This window comes from Salvelinus fontinalis, chromosome 2 (assembly GCF_029448725.1).
Source record: "Salvelinus fontinalis isolate EN_2023a chromosome 2, ASM2944872v1, whole genome shotgun sequence".
Taxonomy (NCBI): Eukaryota; Metazoa; Chordata; class Actinopteri; order Salmoniformes; family Salmonidae; genus Salvelinus; species Salvelinus fontinalis.
In genome coordinates this window covers 89,770,862-89,793,765 of record NC_074666.1, presented here as the reverse complement: position 1 = coordinate 89,793,765, position 22,904 = coordinate 89,770,862, and the positions used below count along the sequence as shown (strand labels likewise).

At 41.2% G+C, this 22,904-nt stretch overlaps 1 protein-coding gene, 1 long non-coding RNA gene and 1 pseudogene across 3 annotated transcripts in view; 1 reads left to right on the top strand and 2 right to left on the bottom strand.

The window, feature by feature from the left end:
* LOC129831306 (zinc finger protein 239-like) overlaps nucleotides 1-22,904 on the bottom strand; it is a 115,817-nt gene that overhangs the window by 68,950 nt on the left and 23,963 nt on the right. The window lies entirely within an intron of this gene.
* Nucleotides 1,414-22,904, top strand: part of LOC129831186 (zinc finger protein 883-like) — a 145,443-nt pseudogene continuing 123,952 nt past the window's right edge.
* On the bottom strand, nucleotides 17,137-22,887 carry LOC129831373 (uncharacterized). The gene is made up of 4 exons (XR_008755705.1): nucleotides 22,247-22,887; nucleotides 21,835-21,888; nucleotides 20,766-21,698; nucleotides 17,137-20,629 (listed from the first exon to the last, which is right to left on the bottom strand). It is a non-coding gene; the product is annotated as an uncharacterized LOC129831373 (long non-coding RNA).

Here is a 22,904-nt window from a genome sequence, read left to right as displayed (position 1 = left end):
AAAATAGACAAACATACTTTGATAATATAATGTGTTGTCAGTTGGAGGAAACAGGACCAAAATACACATTTGGAAAAGGTGAAGATCATTGAAGCAAGTTTAAAAAAAGTAAGGGACCAAGTATGGACAGATGCCAGAAGAAGGTGAAGAGTGAAGAATATTTTGACTGGCTCCAATATTACGTGAATGCTAAAGACCCATAATTGTATCAATGAATCTAGCCAAGGTAGCGAGCCTTGAGACACCACTCAGAATACTATACGATGCAAGTGTCTAGGTTTACCGTTATGCATTCATTAAAAGACTAACGGACAACAGCTAATATCTTGCAATCAATGATCTACTGGTGTGGGTAAGAATCTCTGGATTAACTATTTAATGTTAGCTAAATGTAGTAATGAATAAATTGCCTAAATTTCTTTAAATTGACAATTCTGTGACCCGTCATGGGCAAGTTTTAAAATTGCACAATACCTGTTAGCAAAGGTGTCAGCTGGAGATGATGTGCAGGAGCTTTTAAGGGTTTGTAGCGTTGCATGATGTCTACTTTTTTATCCTAATTAGCATTTGCGAAATGTGACTGTAAATAGAGACGGTTATATTGATAAAAGTCACCTTGTCCAAGAGAGATTGAAATGGTTCTCAAAATGTCTCGCCAGGGTAAGCCTATGTAAAATCCCCTATGGGTAAAGTGAATGGTGGAAAGCAATTGGAACTATTTCCTAGTTTGACCATTTGGTTTTATGGGTATTATGACTCGTCCACTGTGGGGCTCTATAGAGAGAAATAGTAATGGCATCTTTCTATAGGCACTAATTTTGCCATGGTTCGTTAGACAAAGCCTATGTGGGAAATTAATGGCGGTTTTGCATGGTGTTTGGATAAATGCCGAAAATAAGGACTGTTGTAAACACAGGTTTAGGAGATCTTGTTCGTTTTGTTCATCAATCTTTATTAGCTAATGTCATTTATGCAATAAAAAAAGTATTTAAATCACATAAAGGTCATATTAACTGACTGCTATTATCTCATAGAACAAACGTATAAGATCTCCTTAGCCTGTGCTTATCTTATTTTCGGTATTTATTCCAAAACCCACATTTTTCCCATTGGGATGGATGAACGAGCCAAAGGTAACTCATTTCTTTGTTTTAATTCTACAAGCTGGCGAGATCTAAAGCTCTGTTTAGCTCAACATTGACGTGATTGGTAACGGTAAGGGGGGGCGGTACTTCCTGTATAAACACAAACGTCGTCTCTTGACTACTTCCTTCCAGAAGTGAGGAGTATTCTACAACGTTTGTACAATTCATCGTTGTCAAAGCCATGCTTAATCCGTTAAAAGAGCAAAGAATAGTATGCAGTGCGACACAAAAAAATTCAAAAAAACAACACCAACAGTCATTTTTGGGCGTTCATAGCCATGGTTGTCAACTGTACCGCAGAAATATAGAATGTATAACACAGTGGATAGATGATGTGGTGGCAGCTGTAGAGAAGTACTTGGGTGTACAATATTTTACTGCAGAGTTACAAGGTGTTTTGAACGATAATATCCCGTCCTCCCAGGCTACTGGCCTGGTGTAGGATCAGAGGGCCAAAGTAGTGGAATAATGAGGTTTTAATGGGTGTAGGGTTAGTTGGTTTTTCACAAAGTGCAATGAATTAATACTACAGAATAGTAGACTTATACCCAGCCAATACACTTGCTGGAGGTATGAACCTATAAGATTTGTTTATGGCGGACCGCCATAATACCAAAGAAGAAGAAGACCCCTTCCTTCTCAACTGCTTTGAGGCTGCTCGGTGAAACGGAAGTATAAATGCATTGACAACTGCGGAGATTGCGTTGCTGTTAAGTGCTGCATGACAACTGCAGACGTCGGATTGAACATACTTCGGGTTTTACTGGTCAGCGGTAATCAGTCTGGTATTTTATAAGCTTCCCTTATTGGGCCTCAGACAATTAAAACTATCTGGACTTTCGAAGAGGACGTTGTTCCGAGTGACGCTGGGGTGGAGTTAGACCATAACCGACAGCAGAATTATTGGTGAATAGGGTGTTGAACGTTTTCCTGACTTTTTAATAGATCAGGTAAAATCTTATCCAGGATCTTATTGAAGTAAGATTAGCTTACATCAGACTATTATGTCACAAATTAAATCTAGTTTTTATTTTTAAAAGGACGTCTGATTGCTCTGGTATAGCTGTTCTGTATCTGAACGCTGTAACAAAGAAACTAGTGTAGGCTAGCTACAGATTTACTGTCACGTTTTTCTATTTGAAGAAATGTTGAAGAAAAAATAGCTTCAACGATGGATCGGGTAAGTTTGGTTTTATTTTACAGTATGCCTACTGTGGTGTATAACATGTCTAGGCCTATTTTTCGTCATCTTTGATTTTCCATTTGAACAGCTGGACAAAATAAACAATGATGGTAATTCAAAACTTGGGATATTTTATTGTTTGCTCTAACCTGTTCGTTCATATGCATTGACACAGCCGTGACAAGAAGACAGTGGCAGAATAAATTCAACCACACCTTTTTGTGTAATCATAAAACCGGAGTGCAACATCTTTCCGGTTAAGTTAACAAAATATGTTCCATGTAACAAACAGTTACATGACCTACAGAATGGCCAAGGAAGTGAATGTTTCAGACGTTTTCAGACTCACCTATTGAATTATTGTTAACACAATGAAAACAGGCACTGCCTCCACTATTCAGGCACCATTTCAAAAGGATCTAATCATTCAATCAAATGTATTTGTAAAGCCCTTTTTACATCAGCCGATGTAAAGTGCTCACAAAGTGCTGTACAGAAACCCAGCCTAAAACTCCAAACAGCAAGTAATGCAGGTGTAGAAGCACAGTGGCTAGAAAACACTCTCTAGAAAGGCAGGAACCTAGAGAGGAACCAGGCTATGAGGGGTGGCCAGTCCTCTTCTGGCTGTGCCAGGTGGAGTTTATAACAGTACATGGCCAAGATGTTAAAATGTTTATAGATGACCAGCAAGGTAAAACAATAATATTCATAGAGGTTGTAGCGGGTGCAACAGGTCAGCACCTCAGAAGTAAATGAGAGAGGCATGGTCTTAGGGCAGAGAACTTAAATTCACACTGGATAAGAAATACTCCAGATGTAACAGACTGACTCTAGCCCCCCGACACATCTACTGTTGCAGCATAAGTACTGGAGTTTGAGATAGGAGGGGTCGGGAGACACTGGCCCCATCCGTCGATACCCCCGGACAGGGCCAAACAGGCAGGATTTAACCCCACCCACTTTACCAAAGCACAGCCCCCACACCACTAGATGGCTATCTTCCGCCACCAATCTACTACTATGAGACAAGGCCAAGTATAGCCCACGAAGATCTCCCCCACGGCGCGAACCCGAGGGGGGCGCCAACCAGGACAGGAAGATCACGTGAACCCGAGGGGGGGCGCCAACCAGGACAGGAAGATCACGTCAGTGACTCAACCCACTCAAGGGACGCAACCCTCCTAGGGACGGCATGAAAGAACACCAGTAAGCCAGTGACTCAGCCCCTGTAATAGGGTTAGAGGCAGAGAATCCCAGTGGAGAGAGGGGAACCGGCCAGGCAGAGACAGCAAGGGCGATTCGTCGCTCCAGTGCCTTTCTGTTCACCTTCACACCCCTGGGCCAGACTACACTCATAGGACCTACTGAAGAGTTAAGTCTTTATTGAAGAATCATAAGGTCACGATGCAGTGAGGGGAGCTGTGGTTGGACTGCTCTGCAGTGAGGGGAGCTGTGGTTGGACTGCTCTGCAGTGAGGGGAGCTGTGGTTGGACTGCTCTGCAGTGAGGGGAGCTGTGATTGGACTGCTCTGCAGTGAGGGGAGCTGTGATTGGACTGCTCTGCAGTGAGGGGAGCTGTGGTTGGACTGCTCTGCAGTGAGGGGAGCTGTGGTTGGACTGCTCTGCAGTGAGGGGAGCTGTGGTTGGACTGCTCTGCAGTAAGGGGAGCTGTGATTGGACTGCTCCACCTCTGGAGATGATCAAGGCCCTCCTCTGCACCCTGTCTAGTTGGGCCTGCTGCTTTTTACTGCATCCAACTAACAGCACTCCACTGTATTAGAGACTAGGCCTGACCAGTGTAGTATAGACTGGGACCAGATCTTCAGTGGCTATGCCATTTCTGGAAAGAACAGTCAAAAAGTGCAGGCGTTTTGAGTTTCGAGTCTAAATGAAAGTGCTAAAAGTGTCATTTGCCATCACCCTCTGTCTTCTACCTGTGGTGTAGCTGTGGAGCCAGGCTAGTAACCATCATCCTGCCTTCTTCCTGTGGTGTAGCTGTGGAGCCAGGCTCGTAACCATCACCCTCTGTCTTCTTCCTGTGGTGTAGCTGTGGAGCCAGGCTAGTAACCATCACCCTCTGCCTTCTTCCTGTGGTGGAGCCAGGCTAGTAACCATCACCCTCTGCCTTCTTCCTGTGGTGGAGCCAGGCTAGTAACCATCACCCTCTGCCTTCTTCCTGTGGTGGAGCCAGGCTAGTAACCATCACCCTCTGCCTTCTTCCTGTGGTGGAGCCAGGCTAGTAACCATCACCCTCTGCCTTCTTCCTGTGGTGGAGCCAGGCTAGTAACCATCACCCTCTGCCTTCTTCCTGTGGTGGAGCCAGGCTAGTAACCATCACCCTCTGCCTTCTTCCTGTGGTGTAGCTGTGGAGCCAGGCTAGTAACCATCACCCTCTGCCTTCTTCCTGTGGTGTAGCTGTGGAGCCAGGCTAGTAACCATCACCCTCTGCCTTCTTCCTGTGGTGTAGCTGTGGAGCCAGGCTAGTAACCATCACCCTCTGCCTTCTTCCTGTGGTGGAGCCAGGCTAGTAACCATCACCCTCTGCCTTCTTCCTGTGGTGGAGCCAGGCTAGTAACCATCACCCTCTGCCTTCTTCCTGTGGTGGAGCCAGGCTAGTAACCATCACCCTCTGTCTTCTTCCTGGTGTGTAGCTGTGGAGCCAGGCTAGTAACCATCACCCTCTGCCTTCTTCCTGTAGTGGAGCCAGGCTAGTAACCATCACCCTCTGTCTTCTTCCTGTGGTGTAGCTGCTGAGCCAGGCTAGTAACCATCACCCTCTGCCTTCTTCCTGTGGTGTAGCTGTGGAGCCAGGCTAGTAACCATCACCCTCTGCCTTCTTCCTGTAGTGGAGCCAGGCTAGTAACCATCACCCTCTGTCTTCTTCCTGTGGTGTAGCTGCTGAGCCAGGCTAGTAACCTTGGACACAGTTCAATGTCAGACAGATGTTGCAGGAGGTTTGCGTGATCTACTCGATCAAAGGCTTTGGACATATCAACAAGTAACACCCTCACCATTGTTGGTATTTTTGGAGTCTAGCTGTCAGCCAGGAGTGTGTCTCTATCACAAGGGCGGTAGTAGTGCTGGAGTTTGGTAGGTCGGCATACTGATTTGTGCACTCAGATAAAACTGTTGGCATGAGTTTTCTTTTAAAGAAGTTCTGGATTTTTCCAAGGCATGACGTTAGATGGGCCTCCAGTCACTCGTTGTACATGGGTTTGACACTTTAGGTATAGGACATCCTGATCACATCGACAGTGTTGAGATAATCCAGTGTGCTAGCGAAGTGTTTTCTCATTTGCCATGGTGGATGGAAGAGTACTCCCACGAACAGAGTTGAAACTGAGCTGGGGAGTCGTTTAGGACGGAGCTGAAGCCACATACACTTACATTCCTCTTTCTCTGGGTCAGTTCTTCTCTTTGCCTGCATACTGTGGTTCACATACATAGCCACACACCCCCCTCTCAGGACCGGTCTTTCTGAACAGCTGATAGTTATATATGAAAAGAGATTCATCTGGGATATTTTCGTGGGCCCACGTTTCAGTGACGCATCCAATGTCTGCATTTACTGATTGAAGAAGCAGATCAAATTCATCCACTTTGTTAATCAATGATCTTGAATTACAAACAAGCACATTCGGGGTCTCTGGGGCATCCTGGGATGTATTTGTGACGTCACATAATTCAGTTAGAATTCTGCATTCACGTGAGCGATTGTGTTTCTGATGTGTTTTAGGTTACCTTCTATTGTCGGTATTTTCCTCCGTCTGCCCTTACCAGCTGTAGTCCATCTCCCCCGGCTTCTTACGTGCATTATCCCCAAGCACTAAAGTTTGTCTCGGATATGCGTTGCCAGTGGAGGTGCATGTTTTTTGTAAATCCGTAGAAAATGTGATGAGTATTTCACAACGTTTGTACAATACATCTAAAATAATGGAATTCAGAAATATGTAAATATTAGCCCAGAGTATAAATACAGTACATTCATAAGTATGTGGACACCCCTTCAAATCAAATGTATTTATATAGCCCTTCTTACATAAGCTCATATCTCAGTGCTGTACAGAAACCCAGCCTAAAACCCCAAACAATGCAGGTGTAGAAGCACGGTGGCTAGGAAAAACTCCCTAGAAAGGCCAAAACCTAGGAAGAAACCTAGAGAGGAACCAGGCTATGAGGGGTGGCCAGTCCTCTTCTGGCTGTCCCGGGTGGAGATTATAACAGAACATGGCCAAGATGTTCAAATGTTCATAAATGACCAGCATGGTCAAATAATAGTTATCACAGTAGTTGTTGAGGGTGCAGCAAGTCAGCACCTCAGGAGTAAATGTCAGTTGGCTGATCATTAAGAGTATCTCTACCGCTCCTGCGATCTCTAGAGAGTTGAAAACAGCAGGTCTGGGACAGGTAGCACGTAAGGTGAACAGGTCAGGGTTCCATAGCCGCAGGCAGAACAGTTGAAACTGGAGCAGCAGCACGGCCAGGTGGACTGGGGACAGCAAGGAGTCATCATGCCAGGTAGTCCTGAGGCATGGTCCTAGGGCTCAGGTCCTCTGAGAGAAAGAGAGAATTAGAGAGAGCATACTTAAATTCACACAGGACACTGGATAAGACAGGAGAAGTACTCCAGATATAACAAACTGACCCTAGCCCCCCGACAAACTACGGGAGCATAAATACTGGAGGCTGAGACAGGAGGGGTCAGGAGACACTGTGGCCCCATGGATTTGGCTATTTCAGCCACACCCGTTGCTGACAGGTGTATAAAATTGAGCACACAGCCATGCAACCTCCATAGACACACATTGGCAGTAGAATGGCCTTACTGAAGAGATCAGTGACTTTCAACATGGTAGCGTCATAAGATGCCACCTTTCCAACAAGTCAGTATGTCAAATGTCTGCCCTGCTAGAGCTTCCCGGTCAACTGGAAGTGCTGTTATTGTGAAGTAGAACATCTAGGAGCAACAACGGCTCAATCAAGAAGTGGTACACCACACAGATCACAGAACGGGACTGCCGAGTACTGAAGCGTGCAGCATAACCATCGTCTGTCCTCAGTTGCAACACTCCCAACCGAGTTCCAAACTGCCTCTAGACGCAAAGTCAGCACAATAACTGTTCGTCTGGAGTTTCGTGAAATGGGTTTCCATAGCTGAGGAGCCACACACAAGCCTAAGGTCACTATGCGCAATGCCAAGCGTCGGCTGGAGGTGTAAGGCTCACCGCCAAACGACAAATCTGGGTTTGGCAGATGCCAGGAAAATCTACCTGCCCCAATACATAGTGCCAACTGTAAAGTTTTGGTGGAGGAGGAATACTTGTCTGAGGATGTTTTTCATGGTTCGGGCCCCTTAGTTCCAGTGAAGGGAATTCTTAACGCTACAGCATGCAATGACATTTTAGACGATTCTGTGCTTCCAACTTTGTGGTAAGTTTGGGGAACGCCCTTTCCTGTTTCAGCATGACAATGCCCCCGTGCACAAAGCGAGGTCCATATAGAAATAGTTTGTTGAGATTGGTGTGGAAGAACTTGACCGGCCTGCACAGAGACTCCTGACCTCAACCCCATCGAACACCTTTGGGATGAATTGGAACGCAGACTGCAAGCCAGGCCTAATTGCCCAACCTCACTAATGCACTTGTGGCTGAATTGAAGCAAGTCCCCGCAGCAATGTTCCAACATCTAGTGGAAAGACTTCCCGGAAGTGGAGGCTGTTATAGCAGCAAACGGGGGACCAACTCCATATTAATGCCCATAATTTTGGAATGAGATGTTCAACGAGCACGTGTCCACATACTTTTGGGAATGTAGTGTATGTGATGGGATTCTCGTGGAAATTCAACACAGGGACACTCGAAGTCAATCTTAAATGAATGAATGTTTTTTTTTTTATCAGCATGCTGGAGAGGTCAAACTTAGAAGTATAAAGTAGCGTTCTGAAGGTAGCTCCCTCGGGGCAGTCCCGTTAGATCTCTTATATACTGGTTACAGACACGTTACATAGTCATAGTTCATAGGGTTGGTTCCGGCATGTGTCTGGCACCGCCTCCTGTCTTAACTTATAGAACATATTCTGGCCATTCTGCCAGATGGTCCTAAGGAGGGGGTCAGGCCAAATATGTGTTGATCAACAGTGCCAAACTAACAACTCTGCCATTAGACAGGCTTGATTGTATTTACAGCTCTGATCTAGATGGTGGACTAGCCCATGTGTTGGATATTTGTCAACGGCCATTCCAGTGGAGTGGTGCTTGGGGTGGGGGAGGGGCTAATGCCCCCCAAACCTTGATTATATAAATGTATAGGATGCATAACAAAAAATGTATGGATTTGGCTCCAAATACTACATCATAATGAGCAGCAGTAGTTCAGGTGTTTTGGTTTTTCCTCTGGTTATTATAACAAATAACGATTTTGCTGGTGTTGGTGTTTGCTGACTTTTTGAAAGAAGAGGAGAGGGTGGAGCTCTTCATTCCAGCACCTGTTAAGCTCTCATCCTAACACGTATGAACTCAGAACTAAATCGTGTGGCTGACCAATTACGTGAGACGTAGGTTCTAGGGTTAACCAAGATTGGCCCAGGGGTGAAAGATGTGTTCAACTCTAATTACTGCTCAAAGGTTCTGAACATAAGACAAGGGGCATTTAGAATTGTTATACGTTTTTACATCTGTAAAAAATATACCACTTCCATTTGAAAACTGTACATTTGTGGAAAGTAGTGAATGACTGAACAGTTCAGGAGAAAATAGGTATTATAAGGATGCACCAATCAATCAGAGATTTAGACTAAAGTAATCAAATGTTTGGTCTAATGATATTCTATGTACAATTCTTCCTGTGGTCATCAGGACAGAGCTAGCCCGTCCCCCTCTAACCTGCCAGAGTCCCCGTGTCACAACTCTCCTGGTAGTGCCTTACTGCTGGGTCTGAAGAGGGTGTCTGTGAGGCTGGTCGACTGCAGGAAGACACCAGGGCAGAGTGGAACTGTGAGAGAAGGACACGAGGAGGGAGATGGAGATTTGATTTCATCAAGTAAGAACAATGGTGTGTGTGGATTAGACTACAATCTGCTTAATTGATTTATAAACAGTAAAACACTCAGTTGCTAGTTAATTGTCAATCGAATTTTGTGAATGGAGGGTGGTGTACCTAATAAACTGGCCACTGAGTGTATATTGATGTTATAAGAGAGGCAGGTAGTCTTGTGTTTTAAGAGCGTTGGGCCACAAATTGAAAGGTTACTGGTTTGGATCTCTGAGCCGACTTGGTGGAAGATCTGGCTGTGCCCTTGAGCAAGGTACTTAACCCTAATTGCTCCTGTAAATCACTCTGGATAAGATCGTCTGCTAAATAACACTTAAAAAAAAAATTGTTATAGTGTTTGTTTATGGACCCATATTTCCAAAACCTAGTTATTCAATGTCTTTGTTTCACAGGGGACACTCCTAACCGTCGTTCTCTCAGTGGCAGGTGCTTATCATCTGGGGATCCTCAACCACATGTTGCTGACGAGACAGAGAAGAGTCTTTCCAGATCAGAACACCTCAAGAAACACCAGCAGAGATGTAGAGGGAAGAAACCTCACCACTGCTGCTCTGACTGTGGGAAGAGTTTCACAAGCCGGAGTGACTTCATTATTCACCAGCGAATTCACACCGGAGAGAAACCGTACTACTGCTCACAGTGTGGGAAGAGTTTCGCTGCTTCTAACACCTTAAAATCTCATCTGAGAATTCATACAGGGGAGAAGCCTTACCCTTGCCCTGATTGTGGGAAAAGCTTTTCATATTTGGGAGCCCTAAACATACACAAGCTAACACACACTGGAGTGAAGCATTACAGCTGTGATCAATGTGGGAAGAGCTATGCTGTATCAGATGCCCTAACTATACACCAGTGCATACACACAGGAGAGAAATCTTATATCTGTGATCAGTGTGGAGAGGGCTTCAATCAATCAGGGCCCCTAAATTCACACCAGCGAACACACACAGGAGAGAAACCTTATAGCTGTGATCAGTGTGGGAAGAACTTTGCTCTAGCTTCCACCCTGACTAGACACCATCGAACACACACTGGAGAGAGACCTTATGTCTGTCTATGTGGGAAGAGCTTTGCTCTAGCTTCCACCCTGAATACACACCAGCTAACACACTCTGGAGAGAAGCCTTTTAGATGTGATCAGTGTGGGAAGAGCTTTGCTATAGCTTCCTCCCTGAATAGACACCATCGAACACACACTGGTGAGAAACCTTATAGCTGTGATCAGTGTGGGAAGAGCTTTAATCAGTCAGGGACACTAAATTCACACCAGCGAACACACACTGGAGAGAAGCCTTATAGATGTGTTCAGTGTGGCAAGAGCTTTGCTCAATCAGTACACCTGAATATACACCAGAGAAAACATACAGGAGAGAAACCTTTTAGCTGTGATCAGTGTGGGAAGAGCTTTGCGGTGTCAGAAAAACGTACTATACACCAGCGCATACACACAGGAGAGAAGCCTTACAGCTGTGATCAGTGTGGGAAGAGCTTCAGTCAATCAGGGACCCTAAATTCACACCAGCGAACACACACTGGAGTGAAACCCTATGTCTGTCTATGTGGGAAGAGCTTTGCTTATTTAGGGCAATTGAAAAAACACCAGAAAACAAAAACGTGCCGTATTTCCTCTCCCTCCCATCTGTCACCGGTTCCAGATCACTAGATAAAGGATCAACAGGAAACATCTAGTAAACAGTCATATCCATCTCCCATTCTTAAACAGTTGATTTAGTCTGATCACCATGGTAACCTCTGGAGCATAATATGCAGCTCTGATCTGGGATCAGGTCTCCACTGTGTCTATGTAATATCACACATTGATCTAAATGGACAAATGTTATCTTAAATGTCATGGTGATCCTGTGTGATGGGGGTTGTTGATAATTGTATCTTCTTTCATACACTGCCTTGCAAAAGTATTCATCCCCCTTGGCATTTTTCCTATTTCGTTGCATTACAACCTGTAATTTAAATGGATTTTTATTTGGATTTCATGTAAATGGGCATATACAAAATAGTCCAAATTGGTGAAGTGAAAATTCTAATAAATAAAACAAAAGTGGTGTGTGCATATGTATTCACCCCCTTTGCTGTGAAGCCTCTAAATATGATCTGGTACAACCAATTACCTTCAGAAGTCACATAATTAGTTAAATGAAGTCCACCTGTGTGCAATCTAAGTGTCACATGATCTGTCACATGATCTCAGTACATATATATATATATATATATATACACCTGTTCTGAAAAGCCCCAGAGTTTGCAACACCACTAAGCAAGTGGCACCATGAAGACCAGGGAGGTCTCCAAACAGGTCAGGGACAAACTTGTGGAGAAGTACAGATCAGGGTTGAGTTATAAAAATTATATCTGAAACTTTGAACATCCAACGGAGCACCATTTAATCCATAAAAAAATGGAAATGGCCCTAAGCATACTGCTAAAGCAACACTCGAGTGGTTTAAAGGAAAACATTTAAATGTCTTGGAATGGCCTAGTCAAAGCCCAGACCTCAATCCAATTGAGAATCTGTGGTATGACTTAAACACCAGCGGAACCCAACCAACTTGAAGGAGCTGGAGTAGTTTTGCCTTGAAGAATGGCTAAAAATAGAGACATACCCCAAGAGAATTGCTGCAAAAGGTTGAGGGGTTATGCACGCTCAAGTTTTCAGTTTGTCTTATTTCACAATAAAAATTATTTTGCATCTTCTAAGTGGTAGGCATGTTGTGTAAATCAAATGATACAAACCCCCCAAAATCTATTTTAATTCCAGGTTGTAAGGCAACAAAGTAGGAGAAATGCCAAGGGGGTGAATACTTTCACAAGCCATTGTATACTCATGATACTATTATTATTAAATGTCATTATGTAGAATAATGTTTCAACAACAGGTGTATATTCATATATTCAATTGATCAATGAATTCCATCCATTCTTTATCTTCTAAACAAGAAGTTTTCACTTCAATTGTATATATATATCTATATTGATTAAAATGATCCTTAAACAAATCCATAATACATTGGATAATAATATCCATGAGGTCAAGGTAAGAACTATGTATACTGTGTCTTGTAACAACGGTTAATGTAATAACTTTTAGATTTATAATGTAATAAAACCGGTAAATGTAATATCTTGTTGCTTAATATGATAAAATGTTGAATTGTTATCGTAATAACTTTTCCATTTAATGTAATTAGTTACTTTATCAGGTGAGTAACAACTTTTTTAATGAGCAACGTAATAAATTTAACCGATCATGTAATAACACCTAAACCAATGTTTTATGTGTTACTTCACTAATGTTAATGCACATACCACCCTCCACCAATTGCAAACCCACACACAAACCTATGCACCTGTACTCGTGCACTAACACACACTCTAATCATTGGTCACATACACATATTTAGCAAATGTTATTGCGGGTGTAGAAATACTTGTGTTCCTAGCTCCAGCAGTGCAATAATATCTAACAATACACACGTATAAGTAAAAGATTGGAATTCTTGAAATATACACACCTGTACAATCATATATATATATATATATATATATACACACACACACACATTGATAAAAAATAAACGTGATTTCATCTGTACACCTTATAGTCAATGAGCCAGGGTGCTCGGTTGTCTCACTTGGGGTGAAAATGCCTCATAGTGATTTTTTTTGTCCTTGGAGTTGAAAATGTGTTCTATCATACACATCAGAATGACCTGCTATTTATTTAAAAAGAAAATTATACATTTGTAACATTTTTTGACAAGTAGTTCTGAAACATCATACAAATTACCTTGAAAAAGTGGCCAGGCTTCGCGTGGGGAGACCCACCGACCGTACCCCCACCCCATCATGTGCTACCACCTCCACCCGGATCACCACTCCTCGGAGAAGTCATTACACGCCTCAGAGGACTGTTCAGATAGAAACATAAAATAGACAAACATACTTTGATAATGTAATGTATTGTCAGTTGGACGAAAATACACATTTGGAGAATGTTAAGATCACTGAAGCAAATTAAAAAGAGTAACGGATCAAGTATAGACTGTTGCATGAAGAGGTGAAGAGTAAAGAACATTTTGACTGACTCCAATATTATGTGAATGCTAAAGACCCATAATTGTATCAATGAATCTAGCCATGGTAGCCTTGAGACACCACTCAGAATACTATAAGATGCAAGTGTCTAGGTTTACTGTTATGCATTCATTAAAAGACTAAGGGACAAGAGATAATATCTTGAAGTTCTGTTGTCAATTTGTTTACTGTAAAATAGCATTGTATCTGGTCAAAAAAAAATTCTAAGGGTTGGTAACAGCCTGATTGGTCGGCTATTTGAGCCAGTAAAGGGGCTTTCCTCTTCTTGGGTAGCGGAATGACTTTAGCTTCCCTCCAGGCCTGAGGGCACACGCTCTCTAGTAGGCTTAAATTGAAGATGTGTCAAATAGGAGTGGCAATATTGTCTGCTATTATCCTCAGTAATTTTCCATCTAGATTGTCAGACCCCGGTGGCTTGCCATTGTTGATAGACAACAATAATTTCTACGCTTCTTCCACACTGACTTTATGGAATTCTGAAGTACAATTCTTGTCTTTCATAATTTGGTCCGATACACTTGGATGTGTAGTGTCAGCGTTTGTTGCTGGCATGTCATCACTAAGTTTGTTTATCTTGCCAATGAAAAAGTAATTAAAGTAGTTTAAAATATCAGTGGGCTTTGTGATGAATGAGCCATCTCTATAAGCAAATCAAATGTTATTTGTCACATACACATGGTTAGCAGATTTAATGCGAGTGTAGCGAAATGCTTGTGATACTGTAGTTTCCTAGGAAAGCGAAGCGAGGCGACCATCTCTGTCGGCGCCGGAAGGTCTGTTGAAAACACAGGTTTAGATGTTATGCGTTTTGTTCTTCAATCTTTATCAGCTAAAGTCACTTCTTGTGTATTTTGAAGTATTTATGTAATAAAAAAGCACATCAATCACAAAGGATTCATAATTTATAAAGTTCATATTAACTGACTGCTATTATCTCATAGAACAAAATGTATAAGATCTCCTTAGCCTGTGCTAACCTTATTTTTGGTGTTTATTCCAAAACCCTAATTTTCCCCCATTCATTTTCCCCATTGGGATGGCTGAACGAGCCAAAGGTAACTAATGTCGAGTTTCAAGACTACAAGCTGGCAAGCTTTAAAGCGCTGTATAAATCGACATTGACATGATTGGTTGACGATTAGGGGTACTTGCTCTATAAACACAAACTCCCTTCCTTGACTGCTTCCTTCCAGCAGTGTAGCAGGGTGATTCCTAGATTTGAGAAGTGTGCAGGAGAACCTGAGAAAAAGGAATGTGTAGTATTGATGTAAAAAGTTGTGTGTGTGTAAACTGTAGGGGTACACATGGTGCTTGAGATCAGATGTGTCCGTTGAGAGAAAGACAGGTTGAGGTTACCAGGATCAGAGTAGTGCAGAAGGTGAGGCAGTGAAGAGAGTACTAGTGGAAGATGGGTCCAGGGTGAGGGATCTTGAGAGGATCTCTGTGATTAGGCCAAGGTCAATATAGAGTGACAGGAATAACAAGGTTAACCTTACTGAGAACTCAGTTCTCCTGAAGTGTGTAATTGTTCACTACTTTGAAACATTTTTAATCACTTTGGCAAATTTTTCAAATGGAAGTGGTATATATTTTACAAATGTCAAAACTGACAACACTAATGCCCCCTGTGTTATGTTCAGAACATTTGATTGAGCATTCAATGGAATTGAACACATGTTTCACACCTGAGTTAATGTTGGTTAACCCAGAACGAATGTCTCATGTAATGGGTCAGATGCTCAATTTAATTTGTTTCCTACGTGTTAGCAGGAGATCTTTGGGGTGGGGGGCAGTATTTTCACGTCCGGATGAAAAGTATACCCAGAGTAAACGGCCTGCTACAAAGCCATAAAAGCTAGAATACGCATAGTATTAGTAGATTTGGATAGAAAACACTCTGAAGTTTCTAAAACTGTTTGAATGATGTATTTGAGTATAACAGAACTCATCAGGCAGGCAAAAACCTGAGAAAAAAATCCAACCAGGAAGTGAGAAATCTGAGGTTGGTCAATTTTCAACTCCTATTGAAGATACAGTGGGATATTGGTAATTTTTCACTTCCTAAAGCTTCCACTAGATGTCAACAGAACCTTGTCTGATGCCTCTACTGTTTAGTGTGTACTTAACGCTAGAACAACAAGGAAGAATTTGGACATAAATGATGGACATTATAGAACAAAACAAACATTTATTGTGGAACTGGGATTCCTGGGAGTGCATTCTGATGAAGATCATCAAAGGTAAGTGAATATTTATAATGCTATTTCTGACTTCTGTTGACTCCAACATGGCGGATATCCGTACTCAGATTATGGCATGGTGTGCTTTTTCTGTAAAGTTTTTTTGAAATCTGACACAGCGGTTGCATTAAGGGGAAGTATATCTTTAATTCTGTGAATAACACTTGTATCTTTTATCAATGTTTATTATGAGTATTTCTGTAAATTGATGTGGCTGTGCAAATTCACGGGATGTGTTGGAGGCAAAGCCAAATGTAAACGGAGGTTTTTGGATATAAATATGAACTTGATCGAACAAAACATACATGCATTGTGTAACATGTTGTCCCGGGAGTGTCATCTGATGAAGAATATCAAAGGTTAGTGATTCATTTTATCTCTATTTCTGCTTTTTGTGACTCCTCTTGGTTGGAAAATCGCTGTATGCTTTCTGTGACTAGTTTCTGACCTAACATAATGATATGTTCTGCTTTCGCCGAAAAGCCTTTTTGAAATCGGACACTGTGGTTGGATTAACGAGAATTGTATCTTTAAAATGGTGTCTAATACTTGTATGTTTGAGAAATTTGAATTATGAGGTTTCTGTTGATTGAATTTGGCGCCCTGCAATTTCATTGGCTGTTGGCGAGGGGTTCCGCTACCCGTCCTAGATAGGTTAACGGACTTGCCTAGTGAAATGAAGGTTAAATACATAACATTTTTATCAGGGTTTGGGTGACATTAGCCCCTCCCCCACCCCATTGCCACTCCACTGGAATGGGCATTGACAAATATCCAACACATGGGCTAGTCCAACATCCAGATCAGAGCTGTAAATACAATCAAGCATGTCTAATGGCAGAGTTCTTAGTTTGGCAATGTTGATCAGCACAGATTTGGATAAAAATTTCAAGACAGGAAAAGGAGCATAATAGAATGTATTCTGGATGTTCGAAACTGGTGAGTTTTTCTGATGCTAGCAAGCAGGCATTTGTACTCTGCAGTGGACAACGTGCTGCTTACATGTGTATTAGTCCTCCTCTGACCTCCCTTCGCAAATCAGATCACGAATCCAATCTGCTGCTCTCTTCCCATCCACATTGACGGGCAACAGTGGAGAAGGTAAAATGCTTCAAGTGCCTTTGTGTACACATCACTGACAATCTGAAATAGTCCACACAGACAGATAGTATAGTGAAGAAGGCTCAACAGCACCTCTTCAAACTCAGGAGGCTAAAGAAATTTGGCTTGGCCCCTAAGACCCTCACAGATGCAGATTACCCAGTTCATATGTATATACTGTATTATTGTCAAGGCCCTCCTATTCAACTATTGCTGTATATATACATATACAGTGGGTAAAAGGTGTATATAGCTGTATATATATATATATATATATATATATATATATACACACTCTTTAGTGTGAGCTGTGGCAACTGCAGTTAGATGGTTGAGCCATCGTGCGATCAACGTCAGCTATCTTAAATCTGCACAGACAAGCTAATCACTGTTTACCCACTGTTTCCAAACATCTACTAAACTGCCGCGTAGATAAGAAGGTTGTACTTTTCTATAAAAGCTCTATAAATGCATTGCAGGCATTCTAAGGTAGTAGCGTGACAATTTGGTTTTGAACTGATGTAGCTGGCTAGCTATGTTTTGTGTAAACATGTAGGACTGGCATTTGGATGTCAGCTAGCTATCATTAGCTAGCTTTTGTGTCAATGTCAGATGTTGTCTGCTAGCTAGCTAATGGCTGAGGTTATTTGTGTAACAAAATTTCCATAAACATTTACAGCTAGCTACATTTATTTGCCTTTTCGTTAGCTAGCTAGCTTTCAGGTGACTTGTGTTAACTAGCTAGCTACAGAGGCTAGCTGTTGGACTTTGGACAAGCAAGCTAATGTTAGCTAATAGAGCTGTATTGTTACCTAGCATCCAAGTACCTGACAAGCTTAGATAGAACTCAGAGATTTGGCTGAAAAGAAATTAGCAATACCAGAAATGTTACAAAAAGGTAGCACATCATTGATTCTTAATGGATGGAAATGAGCATGTGAGTGATAAATTATAAATGTAATAAAAAATGTTGCATCTACAATCTGAAAAGTCTAATGGAATCTTTATGGAAGCTATATGTATGACTCCCTGATAAAATAAAGGTAAAATAAAAAATAAAATATAGTGTTGTTTTAATCCAACACAAACATTTTAGCTAAATAGGCACAGAACATACTCCAAACTATAATATAATGGAATACAACACAATAAAATACTAAATAATAATTGTCCAAATGACATTTTTTGAAAGTGTGTAGGTAGTGAGATGAGTTTCTCACAGTTACTTCTCAAAAAGAGTAATCATTTGAAAAGGTGTAGTTAACTAGCTGGACTAGCGCATCGTTGCCCATGAATGGAGGTTACTAGTTACTACATGAATTAAATGCTAGTGAGCAAACATTTTAGCTAGGTAGCCTAGGACAACAAAAACTAAAAACGTGTACTGTATAATGTTCATATACCGTTCAGGGAACATGAAAGATGAGGATGGCATTGACATTTCTCTACAAGTTGGGTGAGTCAACTTGTTTTGTTTTTTTACTTGCAAGCACACACAGAAATCAGTACCATGGACAGACACATATTTAGCTTAGGTTGATCAGACTAAATCGTTTTTGGTATCTTTTAGTTGATTAAAACTTCTTCTCAATAGGGGGTGCTGTTTGCACTTAGTAATAATTTTGTTCCCAAATTAAACTGCCTCGTACTCAATTCTTGCTCGTACAATATGCATATTATTATTACTATTGGATAGAAAACACTCTCTAGTTTCTAAAACCGTTTGAATTATATCTGTGAGTAAAACAGAACTGGACTTAGAGCAATTTTCCTATGAGGATGTGAGAATGCTGAAATCGGCTTGCTGTTCTGAGATCTGTTTATAAATCTGCCTGTCTTTTATTGGTTGAGATGCACTGCATACGTCTTCCCCTGGGTGTCAGCGAATAGTGAGAATTGAAATGGAGTTGCTAGGCAGAACTGAGAGGTTATAAATGGCCTGGGAACGTAGGGTCCGGTCTTTGTTCACTTCGCTCTGACGCAGGAAGGACCTCTGCCTGTGGCTCTAGAACGCTCCGGTTATAGGCCTTAGATATATCCGGCTCTGTTTTTATTCGTTATAGGTGTTAAAGCCATCATAATGTTGTTATATTAAACCGAGTTATATCATTTTATATCGGTATATTGCGATTTTCGGATATTTATTTGTCCTGCGTTTTAGTGAGTCGGACACGTCTTTGCCACATGGCTAATGTTTACTGCTAATTCGAACGTTGAAGAGGACAATCTACAATCAAGCAACGATTCTTTTGGACAAAGGACACCTTGCCCAAGATTCTGATGGGAGTTCATCAAAAAGTAAGAAGTATTTATGATGTTAATTCGTTGTTCTTTTGAAAAATGTATAACAGATATTCTGCCAATAATCTAGGTGCGGTCTCGATTTAACGCACGCTGTATGTTGTAGTAACGTTAATTTTAAAAATCTAACAGCGATTGCATTAAGAACTAATGTATCTTTCATTTGCTGTCCAACCTGTATTTTTTAGTCAAGTTTATGATTAGTTATCGATTAGATTAGGTGCCTCTCCCAAGATTTCTCCCGACATATTGTTGGCAGCCTGGCTACTTTTCTCATTGTATAACCACGATTTGTGCCGCTAAATATGCAAATTTTCGAACAAACTCTATATGTATTGTGTAATATGATGTTATAGGACTGTCATCTGATGAAGTTTTGAGAAGGTTAGTCAAAAATGTAATATCTTTTGCTGGTTTATTCGCTATCGCTAACGTGCATGAATCAATGCTGCTGTGTGGTTGGCTATTGTAGTAAGCTAATATAATGCTATATTGTGTTTTCGCTGTAAAACACTTAAAAAATCTGAAATATTGGCTGGATTCACAAGATCTGTGTCTTTCATTTGCTGTACGCTGTGTATTTTTCAGAAATGTTTTATGATGAGTATTTAGCTAATTCACGTTGCTCTCTGTAGTTATTCTAGTCGCTTTGGTGAGAGTTGTGATGGTGGCTGCAATGGTAAACTATGATTTATACCTGAAATATGCACATTTTTCTAACAAAACATATGCTATACAATAAATATGTTATCAGACTGTCATCTGATGAAGTTGTTTCTTGGTTATTGGCTATTTATATCTTTATTTGGTCGAATTTGTGATAGCTACCTATGCAGGAAAAAAATGGTGGAGTAAAAAAAGTTGTGTTTTTTGCTAATGTGGTTAGCTAATAGATTTACATATTGTGTCTTCCCTGTAAAACATTTTAAAAATCAGAAATGATGGCTGGATTCACAAGATGTGTATCTTTCATCTGGTGTCTTGGACTTGTGATTTAATGATATTTAGATGCTAGTATTTACTTAGTATTTACGCTATGCTAGGCTATGCTAGTCAGCTTTTTTACTGATGGGGGTGCTCCCGGATCCGGGATTGTGTGGAAGTAGAAGTTAAATGATGTTGAAGTGGTGATGGAATAGTGGAGGCAGCCCCTGTTTTTTTGCGACTTGCGGTAACTCTAAATCAATAGTTGTTTAGTAGTCCAAAAAAAGTCAGAAACATTAACTTGCTTGACCATGCTGTAGGTCATGTAACTGTCTGTTACATTAAGGTGACCAGATTCCTGAAATTAAAACCGGGGACATTTCCAGTTCGGCGGTCAATATATCATTAAAATATCCAATGTTATTATCTATGAAATAAAAAAGGGGGACAATTCCGGTTTCATGTATTTAGTCTAACAGGCACACTGTGATAGAGAAAACAACTATATTACAGAAACACTACAGACAAGACAGAACTGTCCGATCTGAACAGCCATTCAGTGGTCCTGGTAGTCTGGGTAGAATAAGAGCAGAAAAGAACATGAGCAAAATTGGAAAAAAAACAGACAATAGTATATGTGAAATACTTAACATAATAAAGAAATAAGACGCTGATGAGGTTGGTAACTACATAATAGACTTATACCAACCTAATCTGTATATTTCTCAGAAGAATGTATCTTCTTCAGGATTGCTCTGTCTTTGGCCAGCTTCTCCATGAACTCCTGGCAGGGGAGGTTGACGTTTATCTTCACAATAAGCCTGGCCTTGATGGTAGGAACAGTGAACCTATTTCTTGCTGCTGTCCATATATCATTAATTTGGGAGAACACTCTCTCGACTGGTGCATTACATCCAGGTAAGCACATGACAACAGACGCTAATCTAGCCAGGTTAGTGTGTGGGATGTCATTCTCTTTGAAGTGGGTAACCACCGTGCTCCATCTCTGACTAAGCGGTGTCTCAGATGTTTTCCATTCTTCAAGCGATCCCCCCTTAAGGAACTCTTGCAGGCCAGTAACCTCGTCACATAATGCATCCTCATTGATGGTCACATTGGGGCATTTTTCCTGCAGTGTGCCTGCTGCATTCTGGATCTCTACACGCTGAGGTTTCCTTTTTAAAAGGAGACAATGTAAAATCATTTAGATTATCTGTGTGCTTTCCCCATGCTTGCAAGTAGTTCACAGCCATAGTGAAGAATGATTGGGATATTTTGAGAAAGCTCTCTTTAGACATTGATCCATTTCCCTCTAGCTCTCTCAGAAGTCCTTTGACCAAAACTGGAATGAAGTTGTCATCACGTCTTGCAGTCAATTTTGCCTCAACATTTCTCAGAATCCACAACACAGCAGTCCTGGCCTTCAATTATCTTGATTGTGTCACTGAATACGGTCAGGTTTCCATGGACAAAGGCCAGCCAAACTTTTTCTTCTCCTTCAATCTTTCACCTCCTCTTTTCTTCACTCGTCTTCCTGCTCTTTCTTCCTTTCCTTCTCTTTACCTTTCCACCTCACTCTTCCACACTCTCCTCGCTTCACTCTTTTTACTCCCTTAAATTTTCCTTCTCCTTCTTCTCCAATCTTTAATAATAAATAGTACACTATTAGATAAAATACTTTGGTTAACAGATTCCCATTGCTTGCCTCGTTTTTGTATTTTATCTCAAAAACATTGCTTGGAATAATAAATTGGCAGGCTCTGTAATCATATATTTACCTTTCCTCTTCTCTCCCTTTCACTCATCTTCCTCAACTCCTTCCTCTCCACTCTCTAACAGAAAACATTATGCTAATGTTATCCATGAAAATGTCAAAATATATTTTCACACTACTTATCATAACGCCAAACCATTAACATTGTAATCTACAAATAAATATTCTCATAATTAAATGTGCATTAATTTAATATAATCATATTTTCAAAACAGCCCGTCCACTGCATATTTACATGTGAACGTTTAACCTAGCTACCATGAAAGTAGCTGGCTAACCTAGCTAGATAACTTAGTCGACATAGCTAATGTTAGCTAGCATAACCTATTTAAAACCTTGTAAATATACATATATCTATATAATACATTGTGACATTATAACATCATTAGCTAGTATCTGAAACGAGTGTATCTTACCTGGCTTAAAAATACGTTTGTGTTGATGTTGTGGATTCACATGACACTTGCTAGCTTCCGGCTGAGGTTTTCACAGCAGTTTTCTCTAAAACTATCGCGAGCAGGTAGTTAGTAGAAGGAGAGTGAATGAAGCTGCTATAGCGAGCAGGTAGTTAGTAGAAGGAGAGTGAATGAAGCTGCTATAGCGAGCAGCCCCCTCTGCTGGACAAAACAAGCACCACGCGATTGAGACGTCAAACGATAGGCTCTGTTGCCCGGTCTTTCTTAAAATATTATTTCACTTTGCAGTATTATTTTAAAGCAGTTAAAAACAGGGACATTTCCGGGGACAGCTCCAGCCGGGGACAGGCCACCTTGGCTTCCCGGTGATTTTACCCACGCACCCCTACTGCAAGGTGTAGGCTTGGCCTCATTATTTCTTCATGGTTCTGACTTTACCTACTCGTTACACATTGCCTTGTATCAATCTGTGTGCTTTAGGCTAGTAGGGTACTTTGCTGAAGGACAAAATATCCCAAGCGTTTATTACCATCATTGTTTATTTTGTCCAGCTGTTCAAATGGAACGAATGGATATGGAAGATCAAAGATGGTGGAATTAGGCCTAGACATGTTATACACCACAATAGGCATATTGTTAATAGAAGTAAACCAAACTT